Here is a 24,640-nt window from a genome sequence, read left to right as displayed (position 1 = left end):
TTATATGTTGTTTTCATCTTTTGGTTTGTTCTCCAGTTCTGGTAAGTAGGTGACAATTATTGTCTTTGAATAAATGGTTGTGGTATTTCCTTTGGTTTGATAATTGTTTGATGAGTTGATGTAACTCTTTCATATTGTTGGCTCCTGCTGTTTCCTCAGTTTCGTTTGTCAGGTTATCGAAGTATGCTCTCTTGTCGTTTCGTGCTGATATTTTGACCTTCTTTGCTACATTTTTAAATTCGGTCTGTTCTTTTACTTCTGAAAATGGTAAAACCGGCAAAAGTAGAAGTTGTAAACTGCTCTCATATGAATTGTGTTATATCTGAAGTAAAGGAACGCTTTTCAAGTACAACGTAGTAAAACTTGAAGATTCTTGAACGTAAAGGAACAGACCTATTGTTTTTGTGACCTATTTTTTTATGACAGGATTGTATATTTGTTGTGGTTTGAGCAGGTTTCTCTTCTTTATCAGTTTCCATGTTTCGTTTGATATCCAACAAACCGTTCTCCGTCAGAATTCTTTGAACCAATTACGTGAGTTCCCATAATGGGTGTCAGCCCGGCGTTATCGTTATCAATTTGGGCGTTCAGGTCGCCCATTAGCAAAGTTATGTCCCTTTGACTGTCAGCTGGTCAAAAAATTGTTTCCGTTCATTGTTGTAATCGTTCCGCCTTTTGGCCCTCTCATTTCACTTATACCTAATATGGTTAGGTTATATTTGGTTAGTTGTGACTCTAGCTGGGCGAGTCTAGATGACTCTTTAAGTGTCCGGACGTTCCATTGTCCTATTCGTATTCTTTTCCGTGTCCTATTCGTATCCTTTCGTTTTCATTATTTGTTGTAGAAGTTTCGTTAATCGTGTTTTGATTCTGACTAGTGGGTGATTGGCGTACTGAGTCCTAGGCGGCCAATTTGGAGGATCTATCCAGCCTCTTGTTAAAACATTTATAAAGCGAACCGCTTGCTCCAAGTCCGACGCCCGAATTTTGCTGTTCGTAAGATAATGCGTATAAAACCTTGAAAATACCGCAAGTCTGGAGGTACCTATTATAAGGGCTATATTAAAACCAAGACCTTTAACGGTAACTCTTTGCGAAAATGCTGTGCATCCCCATCGAAGACAACATACCGAATTTTAAATATTCCTTAACCTTCGAAATACCGAAAATCCGGTAGTACCGTTCTATGGGGTCTATATGAAGACGAGGACCTATACCGACAAATTTCAGGTGGAAAGTTTTATACCACCAACGAAAACTAAATACCAAATTTCAGCCTTTCGGTGGGATATTGAGACCTTAACCTTCAAAATACTGAAAATCGGGAGGTACCGTCCTATGGGGGCTATACGAAGACGTGGACCTATACCGACAAATTTCAGGTGGAAAGTTTTATACCACCAACGAAGACTAAATACCAAATTTCAGCCTTTTTGGGGGGCATATTGAGACTTTAACATTCAAAATACTGAAAATCGGTAGGTACCCTCCTATGGGGGCTATATGAAGGCGTGGACCTATATAAACAAATTTCATGTGGAAAGTTTTATGCCACCAACGAAGACTAAATACCAAATTTCAGTCATTTCTGTGCGAAATTGAGACTAAATCATTCAAAATAACGAAAATCGGGAGGTACCGTTCTATGGGGGGTACATGAAAACGAGGATCTATAGCGGCAATTTTCAGGTGGAAAGTTTTATACCCCCAACCAAGACTAAATGCCAAATTTCAGCCATTTGGGTGGGATAATAAGACCTTTAAAATACCGAAAATCGGGTGGTACCGTCCTATGGGGGCTTTGGTGAAAAAGAGGTTAAAACCTCTAAAAGACCAAAAATCGGGTAGTACCGTTCTATGGGGGCTATATCAAAACGTGGACCGATATAGCTCATTTGCAATACCAAACATCATAGGAATAATAGAAACTTCCACACCAAATTATAAAATTGCGAGATGTATCTTGATTTCAACAGACGGACGGACAGACGAACTTGGTTAAATCGACTTAGAATCAAGAATATATATTTAATAGGATCTACGATGAATATTTCGATGTGTTACAAACGGAATGTCAAATTTAATTATTAAATGGAAATATGCATTGAAATTAATTAAAATTGCATGGATTTTTTTTATAACAAAATGAGAATTTGTCATAAAAGATTAATATGGATTCAAGATCAAATTAATTGACTCAATAAAATGAACATGAATACGACATAGGACATACATTAAAGTAATAAACTTGAAAAACAATTTATTTATGAATAAATTGCTTTTTTGCAAGTTGCATTTATTTATGAATAAATTATTTATCCCTCTACTGCATGTATATTTTTTGCAGGATGTATATTGCATGTAATCTACAAAACATATTGCATTCAAACGAAAAATGTTATAAAACCTTAAGAGAATATTGTCCTCTTTTTTCCAAAACAAACTTCGAAGTCAATTCTAATGCTTCTAGCACTTTAACAAGTATTCTTGGCACAGCAGTAATGTGAGGAGCACTTCAAGCTCTAAAGCTATCGTTTTCTCGGCTAAAAAAAAAGTTAATAGAAATCAGTCGGTGGAATTCTAAACTTTGTTGAGATATGGAGCGGGCTTTAATTGTAAGTATTATAAGAGCTCTAAACTTGATACTGGCTGTAGTGTTGTAGATAAGAGCAAGAAAAAATACTTGGAGAAAAAATGAACTCGAAAAACTACATTTATTGCCTAAAATGTAAAAATATGTCTAAATATGTCCAAAACGGTTAAATTTTTCTTTAAGTTTTCTTTTGGAGAAATATTCGCTTGAATGCAATACACAACTCTTCAGAGTATGTCATTGTATAATTTTACAACAACAATTTCATAAATATGCATGCCAATAATGTGGTGAATTCCCAAATGCGTGAACAAATTGCTCATATGAACAGTGTTGGAAATAATGCGATACAAAATACGGCTGAAACAACACGAAATAAGCATTTTAGAGCTTCAGAATGTTCTAAAGAATTGATGAGAACAATATTTGGAAGACTTTTGCTCGGTCCAACAATTTAGGTGATACTGACCCGAATTCCAGAAATTATGTAAAATTTTCTATATTTTATCGATTTTGATGTCCTAAATGAAGTTTTTCTTATGTGGTCTGTTCAGCAGATAAGTTCTACTAATTTAGGGAATATTGGATACATTTTTATTTGTTTCTGAGATAAAGGCCCCATAAATGCAAACAAATTATTTTGACCCGGTTTACATGAGGCCATAAAGTCCGAACTGTATCTGACAGGACAAACCCCAACTAAGGTTTTTGTAGTCTCAATATGTACTTTCAGGAAATACATAATAGAAGTTGTTTGTTAGCATAGTGTAATAGTAAATATACACTCCGTTTCATTTTAATAGCACATTTCAAATTTTTATTTGTTACTTCATTTTAGTTGTCATTAGTGGAATATCCTGGGATATTTTTTGTATATCTTGTTTCGTGCACTCATGAAGTATCTTTCCCCAAAAAATCCCGTTCAATTTTTTTTTATAATTTTCATTAAAAAAGCCCATAATTTGTACGGTTTGAGGTGTTTCACCGAAATAGCACATTCTTTAATAATTTGGGTATGGCTGCAAATTTTGAATGTTATTGTTACGATTCTTTAAAACTAGAACGAATAAAAGCCATTTCAAGTTTAAAACGCTAAAATTAGTTAAACGATGTCTTTAATGCTGGGTAAATAAGACGATTTGAAGGCTGTGGTTTTTAATTGTCTATAAAACGTTAAAAATTGGCATAAGTTGACAGTTTCTTGTTAGATTTATAAAGATTTAATTAAAAACGAATGATAGAAGACAAATGATGCAAAAATAAACTTAAGCTTCTACTTGAAGTTTCAGGAAGAAATGTACCCAAATTTCTTATTGAAACTTCAAATTTCTATGATTTCTATTCCATAATAGGGCCCAATGTTCGCCTTAAGATAAGTTAACCGTTAAAATATTGGCGGATTTTTATTGCTCTGGGTTTGATCCAATATACTATAAAGAAAAAACCAGATCCTTCCTATACACAGAAAGACAATAGGTTGGATTTTCTGAGGCAACTATAATGAATATTATAAGGAAAAGCAAGTAGTCGTTTCCCAAAGCAAATAATCATTATTTGCTGGTTCTCTTTCTGACCGGAAGGAGAAGAACTAAATAGACCATCAATATTGCGGAGTTGATTGCCTCATTTAATTGAAAGGTACAAAATATTGCTATACTAAATTTGCGAATATTTCCAGTTTATGTCTGCTCCATAAATTCAAACTATTTTCTTTCTGTGTTTAGGAAGGATGTGGATTTTTCTTTATAGTATGTTGGCTCAGACCTAGATCAATAAAAATCACCTGATATTTTAACGATCAGCTTATCTTAATGCCAACATTGGACCCCATTATGGAATAGGAGTCATAGGAATTTGAAATTTCACGAAGAACTATACCCAATTTTCAGCAGGACTTCAAGATTATTTTGCACCATATATCTTCTATCATTCGTTTTTCATTAGTTCTTTATAAATCTAACAAGAAACTGTCAACTTATGCCAAATTTTTAACGTATTATAGACAATTAAAGGCCAAAGCCTTCAAAACGTCTTATTTTCCCAGTATTAAAGACAACGTTTGACCAATTTTAACGTTTTAAACTTGAAATGGCTTTTACTCGTTCCAATTTTAAAGAATCGTAACAGTAACATTAAAAATTTGCAGTCGTACTCAAATTTTTAAAGAATGTGCTATTTCGGTGAAACACTTCAAACCGTAAAAATTTTGGGCTTTTTGAAAGAAAATTATAAAAAAATATAACCGGACTTTATGGAAGCAACACTTTTTGTGGAAAGATACTTCATAAGTGCACGAAGCAAGATATACAAACATATCCCAAGATATTCGAATAATGTCAACTAAAATGAAGTAACAAATAAAATTTTGAAATGTGCTATTGAATTGAAACGGAGTGTAAGTATACGAATTCTGAAATTTGGCACTAGGGTCCCTGCTGGTGTGTTGGGTTGAAATAATACAAAATTTTACTTAATATGTTACAATTTGGTATTGGGTAAAGATGTAATTCTGAAATAAAAGGAGGTAGCTTTGGAAATGTCCAGCAAACCAAATGTCGGATGTCCGACACATCTAAACAATTTCAGAAGCAAAATCGTTCAGATTTCGTTCCGATTTATATACGATTTTTCCTAAGGGAATTCCTTCAGATTTCGCTCTGATTTCGGAGAGAATGTCGGAAGTGAATTTCCCTTCGAATATACGAATATTTTTCTTTCGATTTCTGACCGAAATAACAGTCAGTTCCGAATAAGTGTAATAAAGTAAATAAAGCATTGTAGAAGCGTAATCTAAAACGAACCCTGTTTTATTTGGTACAAATCGTATCGGGGAATAAAACAACGTCTACACGGAGATTAGTTAAATCTAATTCCGTAACAATTGGTGTCAGCAGTGAGATTACGATCATCCTACAATGAAGTTTAAGGATCTGCGAGTGGAAGACTTGAAGAAGGAGCTAAGTAAGTTGAAGTTGTGTTCTACTGGCAACAAGGCCGAACTACAAAAACGCTTGTTGGAAGAGTTCGAGCGCCGTGGAATGAACATCGATGAATATGAGTTCGAGAAGGAGGAAGTCGAGTTATCGGCAAAGGGCGAATCCAGCGTTGAGGAAGTTTCGTCGGTAGCTGCCAGGGGTGACGATTTGAAATCAATGCTGGCTATGATGATGGAGAAATTAGATGCTAAAATGGAAGAAAATTCCAGAAAGAGCGAAGAAACTTCCAGACTTGTGATGGAAATGAAAGCAGAAATTCCAGTAAAATGATGGAGAAATTAGATGCTAAAATGGAAGAAAATTCCAGAAAGAGTGAAGAATATTCCAGGAAATTAGAGGAGAAATTAGAGGTAAATTCTAGAACAATTAACGAGAAACTCGAGAACATCACGATGGTGATTGAAAAGAGAGTAGAAAACGTGGAGGTACAAATTAAAGAGTTGGATAAAAAGATTTTGTCTGTTGACGAGGAATTTCTGGCTCAAGATGAGAAGATTCTGGGCATAGAAAAGAAAATGTCGGAACTGGAAATTAAAGGCGGTCCGGTGAGAGCTATCCATAACGCGTTAAAAATTAAGCCTCCAGTGTTCGACGGCTCTACCTCTTTCAATGTGTTCAAATTACAGTTCGAGACAGTGGCTGCTAGAGATTCTTGGAACGACAACGAAAAGGCGGTATCACTCCTTATGGCATTGAAGGGTGATGCTGCTGACGTATTGCAGAGTATTCCCGCCGCTTCTAGAAACAGTTATGGGGATATAATGGATGCACTCGAACGTAAGTACGGTGGCGAACATAAGCAAAACATCTACTTAATGGAATTAAGGGGAAGAATACAGAAGCCAAATGAGACCTTACAGGACTTCGCAACGGAGGTAGAACGTTTGGTGCTAATGACGTATCCAGGAGAAAACCATCCATTGTTGGACCGTATGAAAATCGAAACATTTGTGAATGGTATACGTGACGCCGAGATCAAACGTGCAACATATGCGTCACCAAAATCGTCATTTGCTGAAACCGTGTCGTACGCCCTTACACAAGAGACGGCAAGAATAATCACCAATCCCCAGACTCACAAGGTCCGCAAACTGGATACCGAGTTCGATGAACCCAAATATCGTGTTAACGAGATCGAGGCAGCAATGAAGCGGGTATTACAAGGAAGGTATACGGCAGCACCAACTAAGGCCAAGGGTAGGTGTCACAATTGCGACAAAATGGGTCATTTTGCGCGTGAATGTAGAGCGAAGCGCAAGCGATCGAGGTCATCGTCACCATCCCCGTCAAAAGAAAGTAAAAGAGTGGCTCAACGTTCTGCAAATGAGTCACCGTTAAACTAAATAGAGCCAGTCCAGCGGGGCGTGAACTGGCTCCCATCGACGACGGCCCCACAATCTCCATAGCGATAGTACAACAGAAAAACCACAACCTTACAACAACTGGTTATATCAATGGCGACAAGCGAATTCTGACCTTGGATACAGGCGCATCAAAGTCCATCATCAGATCAGATCTGGCCAGGGGAAAGATAACGCCACTAAATGGAGTCAGACTGCGCACAGCAACAGGGGAGCCTGCGGCAGTACATGGAAAGATAACCGTGAGACTAACTATTGTCAATAAATCGGTCGATTACGAGTTTATAGTTGCTGATATCGTAGACGAAGTTATAATAGGCGCAGATTTTATGATTGCCTTTGGTCTTAATCTGGATATGAAAGAACGTGTGATGACATGGTCCAATGTGGAAATTCCATTAAATATGGGTTACGAGGAAAACACACCTATTAGACGTCTGACTACGGAACATCCAGAGATTATACCGCCTTGTGCCGAAACATTGATATGGGTACCAATGGATGGAGATTATGGAGTCGGAAAATTGTGGGTGGTGGGACCAGCAGAAAACAAAAATAGTAACATCTTAATAGCGAATGCCCTGGTGAAAAGCAACGATGATGGATTGATTCCAGTTAGAGTTTTGAACCTGTCAGACAAACAAGAACAAATTTGTCAATTTTCCGATGTTGGACAATGTACACCAGCTGAAGCTGTAATCAATTTGGAAAATAACACCGAAAAATCAGCAGCCATGGAAAAGAAGCACCTCGATGGTTACATCAAAGAGTGGACACACCACTTATAACCTTCCGAGAAGAACAAGGCCAAGCAGTTATTATGGAAACATGCCTCTACCTTTGCGTCTAAAAAAGGGCATCAAGGAAGAACATCTGTGGTGAAACATGAAATAAACACGGCAGACGCAAGACCAATAAAACAGGCCCCAAGAAGCGTTCCACTGGCAAAAAGGGACGAAGTCCAGAAGTTGATAAGCGAAATGGAGGAGAGTGGTGTGATCGAACCATCGTCGAGTCCCTGGTGTTCCCCAGTAGTTCTGGTCAAGAAGAAAGATGGAAGTACCAGATTTTGTGTGGATTACAGAAAACTAAATGATGTCACCAAGAAAGATAGCTACCCGCTCCCAAGAATCGATGACACACTAGACACCTTAGCCGGGACGTCATGGTTCTCTACCCTCGATCTGCAGAGTGGTTACTGGCAGGTAGAGATAGCCGAAAAAGATAAGGAAAAGACAGCGTTTGGCGTTAACGGCGGTCTCTGGCAATTTAATGTCATGCCATTCGGGCTCTGCAACGCCCCGGCCACCTTTGAAAGGCTGACGGAACGGGTGCTGAAAGGGTTGCAGTGGAAGTCGTGCCTTATATACTTGGATGACATCATAGTCATGGGACAGACTTTCGACGAACACCTCACGAATTTAAGGAATGTACTCCAGCAGCTATCGTCTTCGGGTTTAAAACTTAACCCGAAGAAGTGTAACCTCTTCCAGCGAGATGTGAAGTTCCTGGGACACCATGTGACGACGGAGGGCATATCGACTGATAGCGATAAGATTAAAGCCGACAGAGACTGGCCGCAGCCTCGAAACCTCCATGAGCTGCGAAGTTTTCTGGGTCTCTGCACCTATTACCGGCGGTTTGTCCCCAATTTTGCCAGCATTGCCGCAAGCTTACACCGATTGACTCAAAAAGGGCAGAAATTTCTGTGGAGCAACGATCAGGAAGAGGCATTCCAAAAACTCAAATACATGCTCTGCACAGCCCCTCTTTTGGCGTACCCTGTACCCGGCGGTAAGTTTGTGTTGGACACTGACGCCAGTGCATACGGGATCGGTGGTGTCCTTTCCCAGGAAATAGACGGCCAAGAAAAAGTCATCGGGTACTACAGCCGAACATTGTCAAAGCCTGAGAGGAATTATTGTGTGACGAGGAGAGAGCTGCTGGCAGTTGTGGAGAGCATCAAACACTATCACAAATACCTGTATGGACAGCCCTTCCTGCTAAGAACCGATCATTCCGCTCTGCGATGGCTGCTCCAGTTTAATAACCCGGAAGGTCAATTGGCCCGCTGGATCGAGAGGCTTCAGAGTTATGACCTAAGTATCGAGCACAGAAAAGGAGGAAAACACGGTAATGCTGATGCCCTGTCTCGTCGGCCATGCAAAATTGAATGTAGACATTGCTCGAAGGCTGAAGCCAAAGCAAGTATCGTCGATGTCCGGCTACTGCAGGTTGAATCAGGCGAGGATTGGTCGGCGGAACAAAGAAAAGATCGCACCCTAGGCAAAATAATTTCTGCTATGGAAACGGGCGAACGCCCTAGTCGCAGAGAAATAGCGCCCGAAAGCCCACTTTTGAAATCTTATTGGGCCCAGTGGAACAGTCTACTTCTAATAGATGGGTGCCTACATCGTAAGTGGGAGAGCGACGATGGAAAAACTCACCGCAACTTGATTGTTGTACCAGACTCCAAAATAAAAGATGTCTTGTCAGAGTTTCACGATGGGCCAAGTGGAGGACACCTTGGTGTGACAAAGACTGCTGAAAAGATAAAGCAGAGGTTCTACTGGGTCGGCTGTCAGAAATCCATCGCAGACTGGATTGCTAACTGTGAGAGGTGTATAAGAGCTAAAAGTCCAACCCGGAAGAGTCGAGGCCACATGCAACAATATAATTCAGGAGCTCCATTTGAAAGAATCGCAATGGATGTGGCTGGACCGTTTCCAATAAGCGACTCTGGGAACCGGTATGTCTTTGTGGTCATGGATTACTTCAGCAAATGGCCAGAGGTTTATGCCATTCCCAACCAGGAAGCCAAGACAATAGTGGATGTGTTCAGCAAGAATTGGATCTGTCGCTATGGTGTCCCATCCGAGGTTCATTCCGATCAAGGAAGAAATTTTGAGTCAGCGATCTTCAAAGAAATGTGTGACACCTACGGAATCAAGAAAACGAGGACAACGCCCCTGCATCCACAATCAGATGACATGGTGGAAAGATTTAATCGCACCCTGGAAGAGCATCTACGAAAGGTGGTAGATAGCGGCCAAAGAGACTGGGATGAGCATATTCCAAAATTCCTACTAGCCTATAGGTCGGCCATTCATGACTCCACATCTCGAACCCCAGCCAAAATTTTGTTCGGGAATGAATTGAAGCTGCCTGGTGACCTGATCTTCGGTGCCACACCAAACCCCGAAATTGATAACGATGAAAACAGTCAAAACTCTTTCAGTGAAGTCCACGATGCAGTGCGCCATCGGATAAAAATGGTCAGCAATCGCATGAAGGCGAGGTACGATCGAGCGGCAAATTCTGATGGGTTCCAAGAAGGGCAACTGGTACTATTGTTCAACCCACAACGGAAAAAAGGACTATGCCCCAAATTACAAACGCACTGGGAAGGCCCCTACAAGGTAGTCACAAAAATAAATGACGTCGTGTATCGCATACAGAAGAGCGACAGCCCTAGATCAAAGATGAAGGTGGTACATCTAGAACGGTTGGCCCGCTATGGAACGAGGACTGTGCCAGGTCATGAGGAACAGGCTTAAGCGGGAGGCAGTGTGCCCATACCACAGAGAGGGAACTGTGCCTATTCGGGACGAACAGGCTTAAGCGGGAGGCAATGTTACGAATGTAACTGATAGGTTTATGTTAGTTTAGTTTAATTTCCGTTAATTTAAAAATTTGAATTGTAACGTAAAGTTTTTATTACGCAGTTACTTTATTTAGGCAACAACAATTACCATGTAGAACTCTCTTCATTATTCTAGATGTTACTTTACCTTTCATTAATGTGCTTTTATTTTGTTTTGCCATAATCATGTAATTATCGTTTAGTTGCTACTTCTTTCTTGCATTTGTTTGTTGTTGTAATTACGTCATTACTGTGCTTGTCGTCCGCCTGTATTCCCCCCATGTATGTATGTGAGTATGGTTGTTCGCTTAGTGCGAATGTGCGTCTGTGTGTTCGTTGCACAGATTCGAGGTGTTGCCAGACTTTCTGGATAATTCTAGACCAAGGAGACTTTGGGGTATAAATACAGGGAAACTGGCAATGACAAGTTAGTTGTGAATTTTATACTGAAGTGTAAACATCGACTAGTAAAGAAGTAAAGTAAAGCTGTGTACTTAGCTACAACAGTCAGTTCCGAATAAGTGTAATAAAGTAAATAAAGCATTGTAGAAGCGTAATCTAAAACGAACCCTGTTTTAATTGGTACAAATCGTATCGGGGAATAAAACAACGTCTACACGGAGATTAGTTAAATCTAATTCCGTAACAATATATTTTCTCCCCATCAGTGCTGACAAAGTCTTCAAGAAACAACAATGTGCAAAAACTACAGATGTTGACCAGAAAGTGTTAAGGAAATTAATGCTTTAAACCCTTTTTCCTATTGGAGCCGAGTTTGGAGTTATTGAAATTAAATTGCACATCACTTAAAATACCATCATTATCATACGTGCATAATTAAGTTTAGTGAGATCGACAATATAAGTAAGCTAACCTAGTTATTAATATATATTTACGGTACCGTTTCGTTGAATAGTGAACCTAATAAACACACATATTACAAATTTATCTCTGTGATTACAAAAAAAAAACAAGTAAGAAAAGCGTTAAGTTCGGTCGGGCCGAACTTTTTATACCCTCCACCACAAATTTCAGGCATTTCGGTGGATTAATGTGACCACAACCTTCAAAATACCGAAATTCGGAAGGTACCGTTCTATGGGGGCTATATGATGTCGTGGACCTATACCTACAAATTTCTGGGGGAAGTTTTATACGCCTAAAGAAGACTAAATACCAAATTTCAGCCATATCGGTGTGATAATGAGGCTAAAACGTTCAAAATATCGAAAATCGGGAGATATTGTATTATAGGGGCTATATCAACACGTGGACCTATATAAACATTTTATGGTAGAAATATTTCTTAGCCTCTGGAAACACAAAATAAAAAGTTACAACCGATTCTTTGGTCAAATGGATCTAATACATTCAAAATATATTAAAATGACGCGTACTTTATAAGGGGTCTTATATGGGGACTATACCAAAACGTGGACCTATATAACCCAACTTTGGTAGGAATGTTTTTTGGCCTCTGGGGACACAAAGTACCAAATTACAACCAATTCGGTGGTAAAATGGGCCAAATATCTTAAAAATTCTTTAAAACGACGACGCGTCACGCGTCATTTTGTATGGGGGCTATACGAAAGCGTGGACCTACATAGCCCGCTTTCAAAAGTCCTACGTAAATATAACATATTTTCCCAAAATTTCATCAACCTACGTCAATCCGTTCGGACGCTAGAGTGATTTCCACAGACGGACAGACGGACGGCCATGGCTATATCGATGTAGAATTGCACGCTGATCAAGAATATATATACTTTGTGGGGTCTACAATGATTATTTCGAGTAGTTACAAACGTAGTGACAAACTTAATATACCCCCATCCTATGGTGGAGGGAATAAAAAATCAAAGCTTACCATCTCCGATTCCATTTCGTAACAGAGTACTGTGTGGTTGTTGAGATTGTTTCACTATTCTCCGATTTGAGTACATATTATGTTAAGTCTAACAGAATTTCTCCACTGTTAATGACTAGGTCAACTTTAACAGAATAGATATTGGGATACAATTCTCTCCTAAATTAATAACATTCAAAGAGAGCATCGACAGAGGAGTTATCATCAAACTCTATTTCTGTTCACGAGAATGCAAAAGCAGTCAGCTCTGCGAAAGATCTTTCGGCGGCAGCGGCGAGCAGCGAAGAACGTAAGTGAACGGTTTTATTTTTAATTTTGTTTTATCATTACTTCTTGTATTTTCACAACATAGTTCAATACTGGTTATGATAATCGAAGATAATTAATGCATGATTCTGATAGATACAATCTTTGATATCGAGAAGTAATTACAGTGGGACATCGATATAGTTAAAATACATGTCCATGTTAAATAACTCTCTTTGGTTTAAAATTTCACCCGGTTAAATTGAAAGTGATCTTACATGAGTTTGTATTTCAAGTCTTTATTTTTATTATCCCTTTGTCTACAGAATAATTAACCTAGTGCCATTGAAACTCAATTATTGTTATGAACTATTTTGAATATACTAAGAGCCCACTTATAGTTGAATGTCTTAAATTATAATAGTTATAAGTGAAATTTAAGATAAACTATAATTAGATAATTTATTGTTTAAGATAAATGAACTATTGTCGTTTATTAAACGCTAGTCTATTTGAATATCAAATCCAAATCTAATTTAATGAAATGAATACTCGTCACTTTATTGTCTTAGGACTAACAACTAGCGAATGTATAGTCTAAGATATTTTGGAATAAATTCATTCATCATGAGCTTCAACTAAATACTCCCTTGTCTGTTTGAGGATGTAATCATATGTGATTGACAGGCTGGTAGTTTGGGTATTACCAGAACTTAATCTTTTATTGATCAGTGAGTAATACAGGTGGGAGGGTAGTTAGGTAATATGTATAACACCATTAACCTAACGTATGATACAAAGTCACGAGTTTTCTAATTTTCTGTCAACTACCCTGTTGAACCTTTTATTGAGCACGCAAACTAAAATAATATTTTAATATTGTCAAATATTTACTCATGATTGCTAGAATCACCGAACTCCATCCATTCTGACGAGAAATAAGGCCGTGGACAATGCGTGCTATCTTTTTCTAACATCTGGAGAACGTATACATCAGAAATCGAATTCTTTTAAGGAGCAATATTATATATCCCTGTATCATAGCGTGATGAGTTTTGCCATAAGATTACATAAAATCTTAATTATAAGGTGATTCGGTGAAAAAACCTCACGCACAAAATGATTTTAAAATTTTAATTTATCAAAATTATGGACAATTTTTTGAAGTCACTGAAAACAGCTATATAATTGAAAATAAACTTTAGAGCCACATGAGATAATTAAACTGACATAAAATTTATTTCTCACTTTTTTTCTTCAATTCTGAGAATCGTAAAAATGTCGTAAACGCTTTTATTCAAAAAAATAATTTTTTGACCAAAAACAAAAAAATTAAAATTTTTTCAAAGTGACTTTTTTCGCGACTTTTTTAATATTTGAATAAAATAAACGTTATTATAGTTATTAGTAGGCTTATATTTATTTATTTGTGCAACAAAAAATAATTTTTTGAAAAACATTTTTTTTTCATTTCATATATTTTTTCAAAAAATTATTTTTTTAAAATCGATTACTGCGTGAACTTTTTTTATATTTTAATGGAATAAACGATAGCATAGTGATTAATAGGCAAAAGTTCATTCATCCCTGCTACAGGAAATCATTTTTGAGGAAAAATTTAAAAAGTCAAAACCTTAATGTTGAACTCCAAAAGCCAAGGCTAAGCATAGAAAGTTGCTACTGCTGGCTTTTGCTGATTCAACAGATACAAAATATGTATTGACAAATAAATAAAAGCCAGCAGTAGCAACTTTCTATGCTTAGCCTTGGCTTTTGGAGTTCAACATACATAGATCCAATTTCATTTTAAACATTTTTGCACAATTATGCTGACCTCGTCGTGGTTAGCATAAGTGTGCATATTAGGGTGGTGAGAGTATCTAACTAGCGCGATAGCTCTCGAACGGATCAACCGATTCGCACCAAAATTTGGCCCTCGTAATATTATTTCCAAAGTTAGTTTAAGATCTATGATGGGCAATATCGGTCAACACATTCCGGTCCCTCTCCCAAAAAAGTTCAGAACTTTTCACTAAAATGGTGTGTACAGGTCAGATTCGAATATGGAGTATATAGGCTCACTCCTTCGAGTACCTCCCACACAAAATTTCGGAAATGTGCAGTTTAAGGCCTGTTCTCGAATCGCTTTGATTCTTTTGCAACAACGGATCAGCCGATCCGGACCAAAATTTGGCTTTCGTAATATTTTGTCCAAACTTAGTTTGAGCTCGAAGATGGGCCATATCGGTCCACTTATTCGGGTACTTTTCCCACAAAGGTTAAAAATGTTTGGCTGAAATGACGCGCACGATAACTTTCGAAGACATTGACCAATTTTATATAATTATTTCTACGAGGCATAGATCCGGTTACATCTGCAATTGTGACATATTTCTTTATGCCTTTCCACGAAAACTCATGCTATTCTATGTTCTGTTGTTTCAAACAGCATAGCAATGCTTGACAACCAACGAAATGTTCATTGCCAAGCCATGCCGGTTCTCCTCAAACACAACGACAGCTCTTGAACTAAGCAATCAAAGCGAATGTTGAACGGTGTGTCAACAAATATGTTCTACGTAACAATATTACAAAAGAAACCCCAAAAATGTTACATCATTCATTTATTTAAACGCTGAAAAATTATATAAGTTACTTTTAAAATAATAATAAAACAAACTAATAATTATAAAAAAGTAGCCTTTTCAGCTTTTTTATTTATCTTTGTAACTTCTTTATTGAATAAATATTTTCAAACACAGTTACACATTTATAAATATAAGTTGGATTCACAGTTCAATCTTCTTTTTTTTCTCACTTTACTGAACTGTGAATCCAACTTAAAGAAAGCTAATTGTTAAACACATGAATTGTCATTAAATTTTTAAATTGCTAAAATCAGAACTAAAACCTAGTGAACAACTGAATTGCCATTAAATTGTTTTAGAATTCAAGTTAAAATAAAACCCTGAATTGCCATTAAATTGTTTTAGAATTGAACTTACAATAAAACCTTTTTCTGAATAACATACATACATACATACATGTTCTTTTTTTCAAAAACTAACATTTGTATAAAGAAAGAAATATCAAAAGACATTTAGAAATAGGTTTCGCTGATATTTACCCAATCATACAATAAAAAACCACAAATTTTTAAGTATTACATTACTTTTGATGAAACGTAGCATAGTATATCACTAGTATATCATTGCAATTTGCATCAATTTAAATTGTGGGAATTTCGCTCGACATTTTGTAGCATAGCAACTAAATGTAGTTCGTTACAAGCAAACCAAATCAATAAAGAAACTCATTTATATGTTAGACAGTGCTTCCGTTATCTGACCGCTACACTGATATAATTTGCATCAAGAGAGAGGTCAAGAGTTGGTTTTCTAGTTTCGTTGTCGTAATTTGTATGAATATGTCCCCCAGAAATTAAAATGTGGAGCCAAAATTACATTTTTATATCTTTCTCACAAAAGTGTTCTTTTATATTACCCGCTAAATATTATCCGGTTATTATCCAAAATTATTGGCATCTTCACTGACCAAAACTCTTACCTCGTGCATAAATTAGTCACACAATAAAGCTGTGGGATCCTTGTATATAATAGGGTGTAACTCTGTTATCTGACCACGTACATCAACATAATTGACATCAATGGAAAGGTTAAAAGATCGTCTTCCAAATATAACTCATGTTGTCGTCCAGGATATAATACAAACTTTACACAAAAGTTTTGGTCCATTTAACCCGCTAAATATTATCTTATCATCATGTTAATTGCAAGCTTTTTCTTCGTCGTAAACCCAAACCTTACTTAAAATTTCGCGCCGATCAGGCTGCTATTGCAAATTTGTACCATCGGAGGAAAATATGGTTCTCTACACAAACCCCATTATACGAGTATAATAGGCATTAGGCCCGTTATGTGGCAGACACATTACTTACAATTTGCATCAGGGGAAAGGTCAGTAGTTCTTTTTCCATATTCATACTGGTGTATGCCCTCTAGGAATTAAAATATGGACCAAAAATAAAATGTTGATATTTTTCATACCAAGGTAATGGCCCATTTCACCCGCTAAATAATATCAGATCATTGTCCAAAATTGCAGGCATCTTCTTCGACCTAAACTCTTACCTCGTGCAAAATTTCGTGCCTATTGAGCTATAATTGCGACCTCTAGCGTGTTTATGATTACACTACAAACAAATAACTGGATATATTACTATGTTAACATTTACGAAATCCACTCGATTTCATCTGTCAATTCCTTTGTGTATATGTCAAATGAAAACTCATCTGAAACCGATTGGATTTCATTTGACGTTTGAGCAATGGAATTGACAGTTTAAATCGAGTGGATTTCGTAAATGTAAACATAGTATATGAGGCTGTAACTATGTTACCTAATCATGTACAACAACACAATTGGCATCAATAGAAAGGTCAATAGTTCCTTTTCTGAACATAGCTAACTTGCCCGGAATGTGTCTTCCAGGATTAAAGATATAAACTGTATATAAAAAATTTTCACAATTGTGGATGAAATCTGTTACTTCCTTCAAGAGTTATCGTGCGCACAAATTTTCCGAACATTTTCGAACTTTTGTGGGGGAGGTACCGGAAGGAGTGGACCGATATAGCCCATCTTCGAACTTAAACTAAGTTTGGGAAAAATATTACGAAATCCAAATTTTGGACTGAATCGGTTGATCCATTCGAGAGTTATCGTGCGCTCCAGCCAGACAGACAGACGGACGGACATTGCTAAATCAACTCCACATTGTCTGAAACAGATTTCGTCCAAACATACCTGTGGTCTAAAACCATTATTTCGATGAGGCACATTTTGCCCGTATGAAAACGTTAGCATAAATGCTTGGGTTTTGGCCTTGCGTTATATCGGTCCAATCCTTCCAGTACCTCTCCCACAAAAGTTCGGAAATGTTCGGAAAATTTGTGCGCACTATAACTCTTGAAGGGAGTAACCGATTATGTCCATACTTTGCACATCGGGAAATTTCTACCAGACTTAGATGAGGTTCTAGTGTGGACTCAATCGGTCCACTCCTTCGGGTACCTCCCACACAAAATTTTGGAAAAGTTCAGTTTAGGACCTGTTCTTTTATTTCTTTGATTTTTGTTGTAGCAACTTGTATTCACTGCCCCGCTTACGACGGAACTCGTCTCATTAGGGGCAAGTCCATACTTCCTGAGAAAAAAACCCTATGACACCGTGTGTAGTGGTTGGAGCGCAAGACAACTCTCGAACCGATCAACCGATTTGGTAAAAAATTTGGCCTTCGTAATACTTTGTCCAAACATAGTTTAAGTTCGAACATAAGCCAAAGTTTAAAAATGTTCGGAAAATTGTTCGCACGATAACTCTTGAAGGGAGTTACCGATTTGGTCCATACTTTACACATCCTAATATATCTACCAGATCTAGATTAGGTTCGAATATGGACTATGTTTGTCCACTCCTTTGGGTACCTATCACACAAAATTACGGATAAGTTCACTTTAAGATCTGCTCTCGAATCTCTTAGATTTTTTTGAAACAACTTGCATTGGCTGCCTCAATTACGACGGTAAAAGTTTTTTAGGGGCAAGTCCATACTGCTTGAGAAAACAGCCCGAAAGGTGTAAAAAACCCCTATGGCTTCATATGTAGTGGCTGGAGAGTACGATAACTCTCGAACTAACCGATTTTTTTTCCAAAATTTGTCCTTCCTGATATTTTGTTATACTTTTAGTTCGAAGATAGGCAATACCGGTCCACAACTTCCCGTAATTCCCCTGAATATTTAAAAACTGTCACTTAAATGGTATGCACGATATCTCTTGAACAAATTCGGTGCAAATTTGGATCTCCCAATATTTTGTCCAAATTTAGTTTAACTGCTAAAATTTATCCACATCCACATTTATCCTTACGGTACCTCCTTCACAAAAGTTTAACATTTGTGTCTAAGCGCAGTTTAGGGTCCGATGCTGTTCGTTGTTGTCCTGCTTACAACGGTATTATGTTTTCCGTGGATAAGTCCATGCTTCCTGGCATACTGGTCCATAAGTTATACGATGACCCACTGAAATGACTAGTGGGCGCGATATCTATCGAAAAGATATGACTCCCAAAATAAGACCCACTTCCATAATGGACTATGTCGGTCCATTCCTTTAAGTACCCCCTCTGCAACACTTTTGAACTTAAATCCTAATCCATATTTTCGTCGGCAAGTTTAAATGTCCAAAAAAAGGCCGCAAAATAATGAAAAGACCATAAATACATTCGACCTGACCGTAGATGAAAGTTTCAATTCACAGAGGCTGAGGGTATATCTCTGTCGGCAAAGCCGACTGATACTTTTTTACTTGTTATAAATAAAAATTGAGACGTGTGAAATCACGATTGTCTTGAGATGAAAGAAGAGAAATATTAGTCCGGGACCGTTGCTTGATATCTTTATAGAAAAAAGGCTTCATATTTGCTAGTTTGCAATAATGTCCGTATAAATAGAAGTTATCAAACTCCACCTATGTCTTCTAGCTTATCGCATCTGATATGCAATTAAATCAATCAATTAAAAACTTTCGTAAACAATGCCCTTCTTCCTAATTTCTTTTAATCCACTGACCAAAACAAACAATAACAAAATCTTAATTTTAATTTAAAATATTACAAGATTTGTATTGACAGACAAGCAGACAGATGTGCCTGACTACATCCATAATTTCAATTTCATTCAAAATCTTCGCCATGATTTTAATGGCTTCAACGAAAAATAGTAAATTTCCCTTGAAGTTTAATTAAATGTGTATACAATCAATAGACAGACATACATACATACGTACATATTGCTTTCCGTATCAGTAAACAGCAATTTGTTCAATTGGAAAATGGATACACCATTTTTGCGGCATCCCATTTCCGGGTGATGGCTTAATTGCATATCAAATTTCATGGAAATTCGATTTTGCTCTTTAAAAATCACACAAGATGTCGATTTGTTAGTGGTGTTATGGAGTACATACATGCTCACAACATTTAGTTATTTCCATGTTCCCTCCAAACATTTTCTATCGCTTGCTTGACGCAAAAGTCACTGAAAACGGATTGTTGTGTCTACTGCGACAGTCGCATTTGTCTCCGAAAAGACAAAAATGACTGAAGAAACTGTTCCACTTATGCGGTCCAAACTATATTTTCGCTTCCGTCACTTTTGTATGTTTCTTATGCGATACAGTTGGAGTGTGCATTAGGTACTCATGCAGGTACCGTTTACGAAACTTTCAGTAGTGACGGAAGCGAGAGTATTTGTAAAAGGCTATTTAGTTTTTTTATTGTTTATTCAAACATATTATTATTCATTTGAATGCATTTTATTATAAAATTGATCAAAAAAGAAACAATTTTTATAACCACATTAACATTGAATTCAAATGAATAATAATAATACGTTTGATTTACTTTTTTATAAAATTTGTAAATAAACAATAAAGAAACTAAACAGCTTTATATTCATTTAAATTTTTGTATCAAGTGTGTACCGATTGCTAACAGAACGTCACAAGAACTGAAGAACTCAACTCATGTTTTCTTCTACTTATTTAAATTCATTACAATTCGCTTAACTGTTTGCAAGGTAAATTATTTTTGTAATGCTGCCACTATTGTTTTGAAAATATTACTCTCTATAACATAAAGTGTACAACATAAAGTGTCGCTTTTTATAATCATGTAAGTCTCGCAGTTGTGACCACATACGGATAAAAAGGCGATAATAACAACATATTTGTTCTTGTAAATAGACAACAGTCGCATTTTTAACAGAATGCAGGCACTTTACAGATTCGCATTTACTGAGAGAAGATATATTTAACTTCCAAATGTTTGGAGGGTTCCTTGCAAACATTTTCTATCGCCTGCTTGACGGAAAGGTCACTTAAAAGCGATTGTGGTGTCTGCTACGGCAGTTGCATTTTTATTCGAAAGATAAAAATGACTAATGAAACTGTTCCACTTTTGCGGCACTAACTGGCTTGTCGCTTCCGTCACAACTGGAAGTTTTAAAAGCGATAAAATTGGCATTGACGAAAAAAAGATATTTTATTTGTTTTATATTGTTTTATTATAATCTTTGTGCTTATTTCAGCTTGAGTCCATATTTTGTTGTATTCAAGTATTTGAATAACAACAAAATGCTTTACAGTGGATATGAAATTGATTAGTTGCGGGCGGAGGGTAGGGAATACTATAGTTTCAGTTGTCACCAAACAACTTCATCAGTTTCCTTTTCCGCCGACTCTGTATCGATAAACAGGTCAATAAGCCCATCCAGCAAATTAAACAAAACGAGAAATTTGCAGTATGGCCCTAAAGCTGATTACCCTACAATTTGAGTCGAACTAAAGAAATTCATATCCACCACTGTTTTTATGTCGTCTTTGCTTTGCAAAGAATACGAACATAGGAATGTTGCTTCAATAAGCGGGGGTAAAGCAACGAGAAAGTTGTTGTTTTTGCATTACGCATTGATCTACAAGGCCGTGCTGATTATTGTTGTTGGCGTTTTTTATTGTTGGACTGCAGAATTTTACATCATTGTGTTTATTTCAGCTTGAGTCCATATTTTGTTGTATTCAAGTATTTGAATAACAACAAAATGTTTTACAGTGGATATGAAATTGATTAGTTGCTTAGTTGTTTTATTATAATTACTAGCAATTTGCCCGCTACTTCGTATGCGGAAAGAATATAAAAACAAATAAACAATATATAATATGGAAATTGCGAACACTGAAATTCTTGTTGCACTAATACCAACTTTAGTCAATATTTATTTTTATTTTAGTACCGTTGGTACCACTTTAGTTCGGTTTTCAAAAAAAAAAAAAAAAAAAGCCGTATCTCACTCTTACACACCATTAGAGAGGCCAACGTTTCACACCAATACTCACCCTAACTCCACATACCATTAAGTACTTTTCGTACACTTATGGTACGTATTTCGACGACATATAGTCGGTGTCATGCTTAAGTGTTCCATACGCCATTTTTGACATTTTGAGATAAAGTTACCTTACAAGGTTTTGAACCATGCTCTTTCAGATTTTTTGGTCGGTTTTTCTCTATCTCTTATAGTTTCTGAGATATTCAGATGCCAGTATGTTCCATATCCGCTTTGTGACCCAAGAAATCTTGTCGTTTTGTTCCATATCCATAAAGCCTGGTGTATGGAACAAAATATCTTTGAACTGTTTAGTTCCATATCCATGTCGTTTGGCGTATGGAACAAAAAAAGGCAAAAACGAATTGTTCCGCACCAAAAATGATGGCGTTTGGAACAAAAAATTGCCCATTTTTGCCAAGTTACGGAAAAGTGTGGCGTATGGAACAAATTTTTTTAAAAGACTTGGTTTAAAAACTGAAGGATAATAGTTTCTAAATCCAAATATTTTTGAATATTGTATTGTTATATGAAAACGAAAATTTATCAATCGTCAAAACAAAAAATCACTAGTTTAAAGACAAAATTTTGATGTAAGTCCACAAAAATATACGCAAAAACGTCCATTCGACTTGAAGCTTACCGACTACAAAAATGGTATTATAAGAAAATCGCGTTTAAATGGTTTATGTTACCTTAGAAATGCAAAATATCAATCCGTTTTGTCCGATCGAAATTTTTACCACAAAAAAAATAATGATAAGTGGAGGAAATCCCTTAAATAAGTGTTAAGGAAACCTATAATAATGGTCCTTACTGTATTTATATGAGAAAAATAAATGTTTCACTTAAAGTCCTAATTTTTAAACTCCACAGTAGCACTTCATATAAGGGAGGTGGAACACGATTGATAAAAAGTGTTTTGGTTGAAATGTGACAAAACGTGTTCCATGTGACACAAACTGCCAAAAACATGAAAAAAAGATTCCATGGAACAATTCAGAAACTTTTTGCAATTATAAACATTTGCCATAACTTCTAGACTATCACAGATATCTGACTAAAATAAACTACTGATATATTCTATGAGTTTAGTTAAGTAGAACTGAGCTCTTAAAGTATTGGATTATTGCACCATTTTTATCCTGTATGGCCTTAAACGTTAACTTGAGTTTTTCTCGAATCAGGCAAATGGCGTATGGAACACTTAAGCATGACACCGACGATATATCAACCCTACACTGGCATTTATACGAAATAATAACAGTAATCGTAATTCCTAATCTCAAGATTCCAGCTTTATCATTTCGTACTCTTCGTACCCACAAGTAAGATTTTCCAAAACTACCTCAATCCTTCACTTTAACAGTAATCTTATTTCAAATTTCAGGATTCTGGCTCTATCCGTTAAACCAAATCCAAATTGTAAAAATATATAACAATTTAGAATATAAGAATATTAGGTACGAATTTTTAAAACTTCCTCAATACAACAGGCCTACAATGGCCATAATTTCAAATTGCAGGATTCCGCCTCTATCTGTTCACCTAAATCCAAATTGTACCAAACTTAGTACTTTTCGTACCCATTAGTACGATTTTTCTAAACTACCTGAATCCAACTCTTCGACTGTAATCGTAATTCCAAACTTCAGGATTCCAGGTCTATTAATTCACCTTAATCCAAATTGAATCACATTTGGTACCATTTAGTATTTTTCGTACCCATAAGTACAACTTTCCAAAACTATCTGAACACTACACTTCTAGAGTAATCTTAATTCCAAATTTCAGGATTCCAGCTCTATCCGTTCACCCGAATTAAAATTTTACCAAATTTAGTACCTTGTAGTATGTTTCGTACACAAAACTACGATATTCCAAAACGACTTCCATATCTGTACCCTACATCCCTACATTGATCCTTATTCCAAATTTCAACTCTATCCGTTCGCCCCAATCCAAAGTATAAAAAATTTAGTACCACTAAATATTTTTCGTACCCATAGCTAAAAATTTCGGAAGGTACCTCAATCCTACACGCCAACAGTAATCTTAACCCAGATATGACGAGCGTACTACATGTAGTACACCTATTAATTTTAGGTTCCAGTGTTTATTTTTCGTTAAATTTTCTAATAAATTTGGTGAGCCGCTACAGAACACAACGACGAACAAAGCGTACTTTGATAAGTTTTGTCTAGTGTAATTGCATGTACGGATTTTTGGGATCAAACATCTCAGTTTTGTGAAATTTGCAAATGTGTGAAGATGCCAAACAATCGACACAAAAAAGTTTTATATGCCTTACTGTTGTTGCTTATCTATTTTATTTTAATTATAAGAGTTGTAAAAACCATTACGTAGCAAAAGTATGTCCAAAAAACGAATTATATGCTTATTATATTATTAGCTGATATATTTACTTACGTACTACATGTAGTAAGTTCGACATAAGTGTGTAAAAAATAAAATTACTGAACTCTTTTATAAGTATAGATATACGAGTATACCGGTACAGCAATTTCTAAACCATTCATAAAATCGCTTAATAAAGTAGTTTTTTAAGATGTTTAAGATACATTTTTAAATAAAACAACAAAACAAATGTTAATAAATGGAACGTATTATGTTTTTGGTAAAATAGCATATTTTGCACAGTGGTATATAGGAAACACTTTATTAATAAATTTTAAAAAATTTAGAAAAAATAGTAATCATTCGAATCCCACAACCGAATAGGACTTAAAAATTTTGTAATTGATCGTAGTTTAATACAACAAATTTAAAAAAAAATTGAAATTTGATTTTAAATTTCAAATCGCGAAAATTGCATTCATGCCCACTTTGTAAAATATTTTCTATTTTTTTGTTAAATAGCTGATAAAACAACAAAACATACAAAAAAGATTTATTTTTCAAATTGGACCAATACTAAAGAAGTTATGAGTATTTCTTTGCATATA

This window comes from Musca autumnalis, unplaced genomic scaffold (assembly GCF_047663935.1).
Source record: "Musca autumnalis isolate F117 unplaced genomic scaffold, ASM4766393v1 scaffold_5, whole genome shotgun sequence".
Classification (NCBI taxonomy): domain Eukaryota; kingdom Metazoa; phylum Arthropoda; class Insecta; order Diptera; family Muscidae; genus Musca; species Musca autumnalis.
Note: the sequence above shows the minus strand (reverse complement) of the source record.